We start from the raw sequence: 13,973 nt of genomic DNA, 5'->3' as shown, positions 1-13,973 counted from the left end.
GGGTGACTGACAAGCACACACCTCCGGACAGCTCCCTCCTCTCCAATTATAGATGCGCCAAGCTGAGAGGATGCTGGCTTAAATCCAAATATATATTTAAAAGAAAACATCTTACAGATGCATGAATGTGTGCGCCGGTGGCTGCCAAACAAGGCAGCGACTTCTTCCTATTTGCGTGCTCCAAATTGGCATCTGGATTTGGAACGGAGCTTCAGATGCCCTCAAGGGCGGCGAGAGACCAAAATTGCTCACCTGGCTTGAAAATGAGCATTGGGTTTTTTTGCGAGGGAGGGGCGGGACAGAACAATTAATCATGATTAAAATTTGATTGAAATCATACGATTTATTTATTTTTTTTATAAAAAAATAATAATTCAAATTTTTTAAAATAAAAGATTGAAAGAATTTAGATTAAAAAAAAGTGGAGAGAAGGAACACGAATAACACAAAAAACATACAAAGCTGTACGCAAACATGCACAAAGACACACCAGAGCGCGATGTGCAATATTGATGAGGGTTTTTTTTTTTGCAGCCCTACACTAGTTTTATTTTTAATGCACGGGGATGCATCTGCACCGACACGTTTTGCGGTGCTTGACAAACAAACAAACGCGAGCGGCCCATGAATTATGCAAGCGCTGTGTTTTCATCCGGGCCCAAACACATATTTAGTAAACAAACTGCTTACTCTATACTTCACACCCTGCTTGTGTAAATAATAGATATTCAAAACTTGTTCGGCTTGGCACGCGGGAGGTGCGCGGTGTAATTTCTTGTATTATTTAGCACGTCGTCTTGGGCGCTCGCTTCGACGACGCCTTGTGAACAAACAAATGAAAACATCAACAACAGCTTTGTCGCTGTTTTTTTTTTTTCCTTCTTCTTCAACAACTTCCTTTTATTTTGTCATAAATGAATCGTCGTGTGATAAAATATTAATTCGTATGACACGCACCTTTCCCGAAGGAGTACGCCGTTGTCTCAGCTCGGATTGTTCTCATCAAACTAAATCAATAGGGAGAAATATGGTGCGTAACAATATGGCAACTAATCATACGTGTGTTTGTATTGTCAAAGGATAATCCCCGTTCCCGTTCTCGACAAGCCGGGGACGATTCGTCGTACGCGCCGTTGTGTTGTTTGCATCATTAACATCTGTTTGACTGCGGCTCGCCGTGAAATCGATAACGGTGGGGATGAGACAAGCGCGGACTGCTAATGGCTGCTAATCGGTGACAAAGAGCTCAAACATCCAAACGCTTGATCCACTGCACAACTGTTGAGAAATGCACAAACACAAATTTAGAGTGTCCAACCAAACTAGAAAACTTCCTCTAGCAAAAGCCTGCTAGCTCAATGCTAACATAAAATGCAAAACACCATAGACCGGCTAATGGATATTAGCATTGACAAAATATGTCGCTCACATATTCTGGAAAAAGACGATTCGAGTTAGAGCATTTAAAAAAAAAAAAAAAGGTTTTAACCGTGTCCATATGCCCAATTAATTCTGAAGTGAATATCCCAAAGCAGTATGAAACCTCTGCATCAAATATCAAGCGTGCCGTAGCGGGCAGTGATGCAACGTCATGGACCACCCAACTCGACCGCAACCGCATTTGGCCACTCGTCACACATTTCAAAACGCCGCAGGTAGAGTACAAAAAAAAACTCATGACCCGGACACTGCATAGCTGGAGGTGGCCGCTCCCACATGACCACAGCGACCACTTCACACGAGGCCCTGAAAACAAGAAAGCAGCGCCAGATGGGCCCAGCGACCCTTTTTTCATGGCAACCGGCGACTCATTCGCCCACACGCTCGACGTATTGATGTGCACAAACTTTTTTTGCAGCCAAAACTCGCATCCGTTCCCGACAGCTGTCAGACATTAAATCCAATCAGTTTGGCCGTGGAACGGCCGTCGGGCAACGTGCCCGGACGGACCGCTGATGGCCTTTATTGGAGATGACAAATTAGAGCCTCTCAAAACACTCCACCATTTTCGGACTAATGCAATTTGTCAGAAACCCGCTGGCATTCCGCAGAGCAGATCACCTTTCCTAGAGCTGTCAGAGTTACCCTTTTTACCCCCAATTTTTCATTTTTTTTTTGGTCCATCTTGAGAAGTTTACGTCATCTCTAAAACAATCTTGTTTTGATATGCTTGGGTATACTTTCGATATCAATTGAAATACGATTGAAAAAACGATTTCAAAGCAAATATAAATGGAGATAAATCATTTGAAATATGAGGTAAGAAGACAAAGTGGACATTGCAATTGGAAAACAATGACGGCAATTCAGGAATGAAGAGTGGTTAAAATTAGCCTTTTTTTTTTTTTCTTTTTTAAATGGAGGCCATCAAGTCATCCACTAACAGACACCTTATTTATCCCACAGCTGCAAGACATTATCATTTGTTACCGATTCTGTATATCAACCAGAAAAACACGACATAAAAGCTTCCATATGCTTCTCCAAATTCCAAGCCGAGTGTTGGACACTAAATGCTTTGGAGTCATTTAGCACAAAGTGATTTTTTTTTGTCGAGCGATTCCCGCAACCCCCGCCGACTGTACGCCGCAACAAAAGCCAGAAGACCATGTGGTGCTGACACATGGCGGCGGAATAACGTTTACTCTGCAAATCACAACCACATTGGCTCCGCCTTGTATCAAGGTAGCTTCATCCGCAACTGATAAATACTTGCAACAAGAGAGGCAGGCGATGCTACATTAAAAGCTTTAATGGATTTCTGCTCGTCACTTAGCGGCTGTAAACACCATGTTGGCAAACTGTGAGCTGCCTGCAGCACGATGTTGGTAAATTAATGAGGACGAGGGGAGGGAAGTGGTTTCCCGCCTCCCCCTTCCCACCCGCCGCTGGCTCTCGGCCAGGCTCAGCAAGAGCTTGGAAAGTGTCCGTTGAATTTAATAGGACTTTATATAAAAATTAAGCAGCAGGGTTTTCAGTTGTAATAACAGTTGTCACCACTAGATGGCAGCCATAGTTAAGGAAGATTGTTTCGGAAAAATCGGAGAGAACAAATTTCATCTGCGGTCTTTCATGTCCCTTTTTTTTTTGCATGTGATGATCTTGAACAAGCTAATCAAATGAAATTAGGAGATCAAAAATGCCCCCGCCCCCCCCCAAAAAAAAGCATGCAACAAGCCGTACAGCTGACTCGACGCGTTGACGTTGACAGTGGTGCTCATTTCCTCAACAGTGTGTGTGAACAACCCCTGGCCCCTCTCCAAAGTAACTTTATTAGGGTGGCAGAGTGGAGCCCACTTAACCCCTAATGATGCTTTTATTTGATAGCTTCAATATGAAGAGGAGGGGAGGCAGAAGGATGACAGCCTCCCCTCCCTCCTTTCCGCCTCTTCCTGGACAATCTACAGCTGCTGTTTCCTCTCTCTCATTTCTCTTTTGTTTTTCTTTTTCCCCTCTAGTAAGTTAAAGTAAAAAAAATAGGCCAAGGTAACCCCCCCCCCCCCCTCCTCGCTACCCCTCTCAAGCACCTCCATCCCTGCACCTCCCCCTTCCCCAGGGTCTTACGTGATATTTAACTACGGCTACAGTGGCATTTACTAATTTTATATGTGCAGAATTTATGTCAGATTCTTATCCGGAGAGAAGAGGGGAGAAGAGCAAAGGTGGCTGCCTGCGTGTCCGCTGTGTATACACTGGTATTATGTGAACTATTCACAACACGTCAGCTGACACGGGCGCCGCTGTTTTGTCTGGCGTTGCGAGCTCCGCGCCACAATTAAAGCCTAACCTCAGCATTTGGAGAGGCCGACAGGATGGGGCCAATTTGTTGTCCGCAGCTCAAGTAGGAGTGGGCGGATAAAGGTAAAGGAGCTGCTTTAGGCGTCACCGGCTTGTCGGCAGGAGTGCCAGGTCACTCCGGAGGTTCGGGAGGAAGACGCCGGCGCTTGTGCAAGGTGACGGCTAGTCATTATCAGTCGTGATGGAATATTTGCAGTTGTTTGAAGCTTTACCCACATTAAGTACGTCATCATAACTTGATATTTTGCAAGTATTACCATAAACGCACAAGTCTACACACCTCTGTTCAAATGTCAGGTTTTTGCGATAAAAAAAGGCACCGAGATAAATTGTTTCAAAAATGCATTTCCACAATTAATAACCTTTTTAAAGAGACATCTACTTGAGAGTGAAAGTAAAAAAAAACAAGTGATGTGGTTGTACGAGTGTGCACACCCCCTTAGAGTATTAAAGGCAAAATTAACCGGCCACATCAAAATGATGTCAAATATCTTAACAGAAAATATATAGAAGATAAAATACTTCAAGAGTAGAAAAAAGCAGTAAGATGAAAGTTGAGGGGTTGGTAAAACGAGGGGGGGGGGGCAAAGCGGGGATAAGCGCAAGAACCTAAATAAGGCGTAGGAACAGATTGACCTGTGCGGGCTTAAAAAAAAAATGAAGAAAAAAAATCAAATTTCAACAGCATTGTATTCCCTCCCATTGCCAATCTGGCTATTAAGCTTCTTATTGATAGATGGAAGATGAGACCACCCATACCTGGGGCTCATCCTGCCGTAGCCCAGTGGGGAGGGGGGGGGCCCGCACACATCACACACGTCGGGGGACTCTTTTACTATTTTGCAGCCAAAGCCAAATCCCCGCGGGTGGGATCCCGCCTCGTCGCCCTGCTCAATAAAATAATTAGCTTCTGCTCGGCCCGACCGTTAATCAAGTTGCTCAACATATGCAAAACCAAAAAGAAAGAGGCGGGGTGACTAGAGAGGATATATTCCTTTTTTTATCCGTCTTTTCACACGCAGAGCCGTGCCACTTTTATCTGCAAAAGTCGCTGATGCCAGTTCTTTTTTTCCCCCTCTTTTCTTTGCCAGATTACTATAAAACATACGGCGCAGCCCTTTTTAATTTTATGTTTAGTCTACAGGAAATCAGATTAGCGAGGGGAGGGGGGTGGAAATCGGCACAAACGGTTTAAATAAATCTGTGAGGTGACAGACAAAGTACTCATCGCATTGAGATTGCTTTAAATAAACTTACACTGCGTATAGTTGGGAGGTGAAACAGCTGTTGTGTGCGGTCAGAGACAAAAAATATCTTCCCACAGTATATTCAGTCTAAAAATGTATATAGCTATCAATATATACATAAATAATAATAATAATAATAACTAGAATTTGGAGAAATTGCGTGTGAAGGCGAAGACACTTAACACTATTGTGGGACTCGAACTCACGACGTTGAGGGTGGAAGTCTGATGCTCTACCTACTGAGCTAAACAGTGACTTGATGCGGTGGAATGATGCTAAATGATGAGAAATGAAATGATTAAATGAGAAAAATGGTAAATTAATGATGATGATGATGTTGTTGAATAAAATAAATGATTAAAATGATGTATTAAAATTAAATAAATAAATTAATGAATGAATAAAAAGTAACGGCCAATGTGAGATTCGAACCCACTCGGGAAAATGGCTTAATCTGGGGACTCGAACTCACGACATTGAGGGTGGAAGTCTGATGCTCTACCTACTGAGCTAAACAGTGACTTACTATTGATGCGGTGGAATGATGCTAAATGATGAGAAATAAAATGATTGAAAGAAAAATGGTAAATTAATTATGATGATGTTGAATACAATAAATGATTAAAATGATGTGTTAAAATTAAATAAATAAATGAATGAATAAAAAGTAACGGCCAATTTGAGATTCGAACCCACTCGGGAAAATGGCTCGCGTTGAATGTGCCGTTAAGAATGAATGGGGGATTATAAGGAACAAATTTGTTGATTACGCAAAAACGGTAAATGTTATGAACACAAAAAATGGTAGCAAACATGCCGTGAATTTTTGGAACATGTGAAAGTTGGAATGGGGTGAATCGGTTAAAGCATGTGGGAGTAGTTAGGTGTCAAAAAAATGGGAGGAATAAGTTGTTTAATAAGAAGAAAAAAAAAATAATAAAGTAGAATAAAAATAGTGTGAAGGCCTTCGCCTTCACACTAATAATAATAATCATAAATGCCATCACTTACTGGTCGGACAAAAGTATAGGAACGGCAATTTCTTTTGTTCATAAAGACAAACCTGCTGCTGTTCCAATATTTTGGGGGGAACGGTCAATAAAGTCGAGCATCACACTCGATGACTTTCCAAAGTAACTCCAGCCCCAAAACAAAGACACGCTGCTCTATGCAAATGCAGGAAAGGAGTCGCAAAGGTGAGATGCCACTTGAGATGCCTGGCATCTGCAGAGAGGCCTTGCCTTGGCAAAGCACCGCCGGTAGAAATAGCACTAAAATATGGAGCGCTAATTTAAGGGCTGACACACATTCGGCGTGTCATTTTCATCTGGTATGTGTAACAGGCAGAAGGTGTTTTATTGTCGCCCCTTTTGGGGGTTCATTTAGGAGTTTTGCACCTGCCAAATGGAATAAGATTATTACACTTATTGCTACAAAACACAAAGTTGGATCAACAGTTAGATTTTTTTTTTTTAACAATTACAAGGCTGAAAAATTCGGAAAAATCGACAGATTATTTGAAAAAAAAAATGAATGAATGAAATAATTTCCTTTTCAAATATATGATGCACAGAGAGAGAATTATCTGAAACCTGAGCTAATTTCAAAACTAACAATGCACAATTAGCACAAATATATATCTTAGTGGGGAGGGGTAGAGGTGTTGGAATTTCCATCATGCGTGTTTTTTTTTTTTTTCCTCCACCATGCACACCTAATCACCTCCAAACGGAACACGCCTGTCAATCATCTGACAACTCCTGTGGTGGATCCATAATTCCGCCGTTCCCCGGACGCACGCAGACAACAAGCACACAAGCGCTATGCACAATTAAAGCCGCGCCGGCCGGCGCCCGAATGCCAGCAAATGAAATAAAAAAACGGATAAATAAAAGAAAAATGGCGCTCTCATCCATTTTAGATGAAAGGCCGCTATTGATTGGGGTGTGTTTGAAACTAAACAAGCCATATCCACGGCCCCGAGCGCTTGCTAATAATTCTTTAGGATCGATTTAGAGAAGCTCTGCTTGGACATAACGAGATAGCGTCCAACCAAAAATGTTCTTAATGATGAATTTGCAAGCTCCTCAAAGGATTCATAAGCAGAAGCTCCTCAGTCGACATGCGCCAATCACATGGAAATAAAACCAAGCGGAAGATGATCAGCCCATTTAGCCGATCGTCGTAGCAGCCGTCGGGCGTCGTGTTCAAACGCTAACCGCCGTCATCACGTCGCAAATGATGCTTACCGACAGGTGACGCACTTTGCATTTAGCAAGCTTACACCTCAGTGTGTCTATACATACAAACAGGCTCTTAAGTAGCTTGGAAATCAATGTCCCCCCCCCCCCCCTCCCATCCTGCACTCACCACCTCCTTTAAAAACAGAGACACTACTAATCCATGTTTCATATCATGGGAAGGCTACTGTCAGTTTTCCAATCAGAATCAAATGAAAAATTGAAGAGTAATGTAACACTAATCAGGAGCTGTTGTTTACATGGCCCTGAACTATGACCCCAAAAGACGGGGAGGATGTTTTCCCAAGAGGACGTGTGTCCTGTATGTGACACTCCATCATATAGTAAGTGTTCAATTCCAATGAGAGGAGCACATTAGATCCCACGTTTATATCTAGCGCAAGTGCAATGTAACATTTTGAATGCCTTTCCGCTACGTCATCAATAGTCAAAGATGCACGAGGAAAACTCAATCCTGGGATCTTATTATATTTCCAATCAATAATCACAGATGCTCACTGCGCCTCGTCCTTCAGGATCATCCGCTACTGTTGTCTGGGAAGAAATAAATAATAGAAACACATCACACAGCCATTTTTTTGGACCAGATACGACTTCCTGTTGTCACCCTCGCATGTCTTTGCTAGCAAGGTATCCCTCGCGATGAGCATTCGCCGAACCATCCCCGATTGGTCATTTAGCTCTATTTAAACACACGACGCAGATCCCGGCCAACTCAACTGCATATTTAAAATTGAAAAGAGAAGAAATAATGGCTTCATTCCAAGGCTTCACCTTCTTCTCCTCACCGTGCACAGGGAGAATATTAGCTGAGACTCGTGGCGACCTTGGTAACATCTCAACCGGGTGCTGTTAAAATACAAGCACAGCTCCTACCTGCTGGATGCCTTTGTATTATTAATACGTGATACGGAAGCGGCCCGGCCATAGGAATGGAATAATTTGGAAGATACGTACGCCCCTCCCATGGAAAAATAGGACTTCAATACATACTGAGCGAAACAAAGACAACTTATGGTGGCGGATTATAACTTCTCCCATCAGAAACAGGCTATTTATAGAAGTGCTTTGGAGATTTTCTTTGTCAATGCAAATAACACACTGGAGAACGGCAACAATGAACCAGCAAGACATGTTCACCATGATCCGAAAGAACAATGGCTTTGCTTCATGGACAATTAAAAACAAAAGAGCGATGAGGGGCGGGGCTTCTGCAGCGTAGATGTCCTTTATGGCGCGTGCAAATTGTCCCACTTTTACTGCGCTCGGGCGCCCTCGACCTTAAGGATGGCAGACGCCGATCCGTCGTGCTCATTAGCGACGTATGTCCATGCGCTTGACACGTGGTCCTTTCATCCGCTACACCGTGACAATTGTTTATGGCACTGAGTACAGTATACCCCCCCAAAATAATATTGTAAAAAAAATATATTTATATATATATATATATCTTTTTCAGTATTTTTTATTTTATTTACTATTTATTTACTATTTACAACCAAATAAATTTTTTAAGTATTTATTTGAATATTTTTTTACTATTTATTTATTTTTTACAACCCTAGGCAAACAGTTCTAAAAATCATAACAGGAAGTGCTCGTGCACATTGTCGCAAAGTGAAGAAAGCAAAATAAAAAAATTGTGTACCATGACGCTTCTTTTCCAAACCTGAGCGTGCACTTCCCGTCATTTTCAACCCAACGCATGTGACCTGAGAAGGCCTCGCAATCACTCACCCCCCCTTTGAAAGCCGCTTAATTAAGGACAGCACCATTTAAATCCTCGCTAAAGAGTCTCGCTACTAAAAATCCAACCGCCGAGTATCTGACAGGCCGCGATACAAGCGACTAAGCAGAAGCCGTTAGCGGAGGAGAAATAATTGTGCCAGGGTCACGCAAAGAGGAGTACTTTTAGCGTGTTTACCTCTACATGGTAACATGTGCGCAGGAACTCACAAAAACCAGTAGGGCGCCCAAAAAAAGGCCATTGTCGTAAACCGTGCTGCAATTGTGGCTTTGGAATTGGCAGACGTGAAAAGGTTAGTCAAAAATCAGTTTCAGTCTGCATTTATATCCCCCCCCCGCCTCCCCACAGAGCGGAATACAAAACATGAATGGCCCAAATATATATATAAATATATAATGCGGCAATTTAGCTAAGTAATTACAGCGTTTTACCGTGAACTCCCACCCGCCCGCTCCGCCATCACCAGCAAATAATTCCGGCTCTCTGTGGCAGTAATTGTCAGCCGTGTGCACCGAAAGGTCATAGTCACGTCGAGAAAAAGGGAGGGAGAATTAAAGGGGGAGGAAAAAAAAAAAGATGACACAATTTAACATGAGAGCTAATGGAGCGCGTGGAGAGTGTCACGAGATGTTTACATGCTAAGAAGTGGGGAAAAACATGACAGATTTTTGTATTTATTTTTTATATTTATTGTTATTTTATTGACTTCATTTTTTGGATTTATTCTATTTATTTTCTTTATTTTATATCATAGTAAAATTATCAAGGAAAAATCCTCCAAGGGATCCAAAAGTGCAATGACTCCAAATCAACACTGATACAGTAAAAAGTTGAAGGCAAAGATGATGGAGAAGACAAGTGAAGTCGGAGCCAACGAGAGGGCAGCCCAGCCTTTGAGGTAATTGACTAATACAGTAGCGGGTATTAAAGTCATTGAGTGCCAACAGGGAGCAGGCAGACGCTTGACCCTGAGCCACTTTGGACTAATCTAGCATTCAATCCAGCGTGTAATGACTGCCAGAGCTGTCAATCCTCCAGGCACTCGCTCACACGCCAGTGCACATATACACACACTTCACACACTTCACCGTACGCTCCGACGACAGAAAGGAGTGACCCGTCGGATCAAGCGAAGGATCATGGAAAAGAATCATTCTACTTATTTGCTAAAAAGACCAGCAAAGAGTAAAAAGTTGGGGAAGGACGATCCTTCCGTGTAACCTTTGACCCAAATGGAAATAACCCCAAACAAAGCGTGCTAATTAACTAGCATCATTGCTGCCTACAGCTGACTTAGCGCGTGGCGGGTGACGCATCAACCAGGCGGCGTCTGATAAGCGTTACGGGACACGTCCCCCTCCCTGGTCGTACGATGTCATTGCCATTCATAACACGCATTGGTGTATAAAAAGGGGCCATTAGGGGCCCCAACCTGGGAGCCATTAAATGGTTTTAAAGCAATGTAACATCCTATTAGCGTCAGCGCCGAGACCACAGACCAGAGAGATAACCACTCGACTCGTCCTGCTTCCACATTCTTCACCTTTGAGGGGTCACCAGTGTAAGGGACCCGGATAGGGGGGGGGGGGGGGGGGGGTCCTGTGCTAACTGCTGCTTTGAATCAGGAGGAGTCTGCTGAATAAGGAGATGCGCAGAGATAGTGGGCCGATGAATTAGGCATGATGCAGGTAGCCTGTAATAGGCCCATTATGCCGCCTTTAGCGATGTCAAAAGGAGACATGGGAATTAAACTTTGGTCCGCCGTGTCTACGGGGAGCAAATCAGCATCTCTTTTTTTTTTTTTTTGGGCTGTGTACTGTATAGCTATGCTCTAATAGTTCATGCGAGAAAAACGGCAGCCCCCGGGTCGGGTACAGACGAGCGGGACTCATAAATAAATGCAGGTGGATACTTCCGTTAAACCCACCAGACAAAAAAGAAGAGTTAATGAAAAAGAAACAAGTGAGGGACAAGGAATGACTCCACATGACTGACTGACCTCAATGTCAACAATTATTTTGATTTGAAGATAGCATGTGGATCGGATGTATCGATAGTATCGGTTCGTTGCAATCTAGTAAAATTAAAAATGCATTTGAATAATCATCGAATCACGCTTGTGTCGCGATCTCTTGGGAGACACGGTAACAATACAAACTTGGAAATATGTCAGACTATTGTGAGCTAGGAGGGGGGGGGAGTGTGTGAAATATGCATCTGTTCATTTCTTAGCTATTTTTCTCTTCCGGATGATGAATAGCGTATTCTGCAGACCCTCTGTGTGCCCTGGCGGTTCTTAAAGGAACAAAGCCATGATGAATGAATCAATGCCAGCGGTCCAGGAAAACAGCTCTTCCGGCCGATAAAAAGGATTTGCCAATGACAATTGGGGGACAGCGGTGACCCGGAGAGTGGGTCTTTGGGGTACGCCCCCCCCCCCCTCCCCAAGAGGGCCCCCGGTGATGGAGCCGGGATCACCATTAGAGGGAAGATTAAGTGGCCTCGGCTTCCTCTCTCACTTAATTATACATGCAAGTCCTTTGCCTTGGCCCGTCGCATCACCTCGGAAAGAGGAAGGCAGGGCTTCTTTGTCTCAGCCGCCGGCCGCCACTTTGATTGCTTATTGGCTGTCTCTCCTGACAACCGCCGGGCACACAAACGCAACTCCCATTGGCCAAGGTGTCAGAGAAGTAGAAAAGAATGGCTAGGAAAAGGGGGACAAGACGTGCGGATTTCGTTTGAGAGTATAGAAGGGTGGGCGGCTAGGGAGGGGGGGAAAAATGTACTTGTCAGGATGGTAGTCTCGGGAGGTGCACTCGTGCCATCCGTCGACACTCGGCTGACAAATATGAGCCCTCGCGCTTGAAAACAAAGGCTTATGAATAAACAACAGGCTGGGAACGCTGCTAATAAACAAAGTGAGACCGCTTGGGACTGAAACGGGCCAGGGGGAGACTGAGAACTGAGTCTTTGTTTCATGCTAACAAACTGCGCTAACTATTCCGAGTCCTTAGAGAAGAGAAATTTGAGGGAAATCTCAATTGGAACAACTTTTTCATCATTTTTATTTGGTCCCTATATCTACTACATGTTGACAAGAAAAATATGCCCTCAAAAGTAATGCGTTGTTTTTTTTTTCGAAAGGAAAGCATCGGAAGACTTTTAAGATCGGGTTGCGCAAAGGACAGTGTCAATAATTTATCTGGCAGGCAACTTGGGCTTCAGTGTACTCATGTTTTCAGAAGATAAGCGGAGATGTTGTTAATATGTAATGGCGCCGCCGAGATGCCACACACCCCCACTTCCCCACCAAATCAACATTTATGTCCTGAGGCAACCTCAAATCAAACGTCGGGCGGCGCCATCCGACGTGCCAAGCGGATCATTTAGCGGGTTAAACATAAATCAATAGGTGACGTCTCCATTGCCCAATCCGCCTAATGATAACCGGTACAAGAGACCACCAAGGGGAGGAAGACCTCTTCAACTGAGGCCTACTCAATTAGGAGCGCTAAAAGTGACTTAATCACGCTGAAACTACATGCTCACGTTTAGCGGTGGCCCAAGTGCTAGCAAGCGCTACCAGCACTAGCAAGAGACGAGATAAATCGGCTGTCTCGAGCTAGCTAGCTAGCTGTCGGCCATCTTGAACGGAGTACGTTGCGTTCCATGAGAATACTAATAACGGGGTTAGGCGTGAGAACGTGTTGACTCGAGCGATTACATCTTAAAATATCATTTCGCGCGAATGGACGTCAAGTGAAAGCGTCGCTCGTCACCTCGTGATAAGATCTGACACGAGCGTGGGCCTTTTTGGCGATGGCGTGCATCGCCAAGCTCGCACGTTAGTTCAGCTGCGTTTCCTCCCGTGTCGCTTTTAGGGAGTTAAATCAATAATCAAAGCAACTGTTTGCCATTTTCCGACTGAGCCAATGTTTGGTTTTCAGGCTAAAAGGAAAGTTTTGGGGGTGGAAGTTAGAAGCTCATTTTGGGCATCTGCATGGAAGCTCTCTAAATATGGAGACGTTAACTACGCCATGTCGCTTCCAGGATGTAAAATTCCATGCAGTTCAGCATTAACATTTATGGCCAAAAGCTATCTATTATTAACTATAATTTGGGAAATGATGAGCTGAAAGTGACATTAATGGCAGACACCAGATTGATATATTTGGACTCACGCAAACGCATCACACATGCATAGACATGCACAGCAATAACCGGGTGCTCTTCATTCATGTGCGTGCTCCTCTAATATGACATTTTCCAGCAAAATTAAAATTTACATTTAAAAGCAGGTAAATATTAACATGTAGCGACTTGTGATTTATGGTCAGAATCGTTTCAATAATTCATAAGCTGATTATCAAATTACGCTGTATAATTCACGCTTCTTTAATCAGACCGTGCTCTCCAGGTTGAAGTGACTTTAATATTTATTGTAATTAAAAAGTCAAAGTTAGCAAAGCCCGTTCGGAAACGCCGCAAGGACTAATCGGTGTCCGACCGCCGTCCTGGAACACAAACTCTCGCCTTAAACCACAAGCGGCGGAGAGGCCAATCAATAGGAGAAAATCAATTAGAATAGTGTTTGCATGTATGGATTGACATCTTGAATCATCACTTCTATTGATCCCGGCTGCTGTGATCTTCATAAAACCCATTTGTTCCATCTAGTTTGCACATTTAGCCAATACGTTGTTCTTTGACTCCTTTCCCTCAGGTTTGCATTATAAACATCAGTGCAGGGCCCTTAAAGAAGACACGACGAGACTGAAAACAAACATTTGAAGACAAATCACAATCCCGCGCCGAGCTTCTCGCTCTAAAACAAAAGCCGCGTCCACACGCCTGCGACTGAACTGATTGCGGTTAATTATAAATTATGTAGTCAGTGTGGGCCCACAAAAGAAGACATCT

This window comes from Syngnathus leptorhynchus, chromosome 21 (genome assembly GCF_054491065.1).
Source record: "Syngnathus leptorhynchus isolate UIUO chromosome 21, UIUO_Slep, whole genome shotgun sequence".
In the NCBI taxonomy this organism is placed as follows: Eukaryota; Metazoa; Chordata; class Actinopteri; order Syngnathiformes; family Syngnathidae; genus Syngnathus; species Syngnathus leptorhynchus.
Note: the sequence above shows the minus strand (reverse complement) of the source record.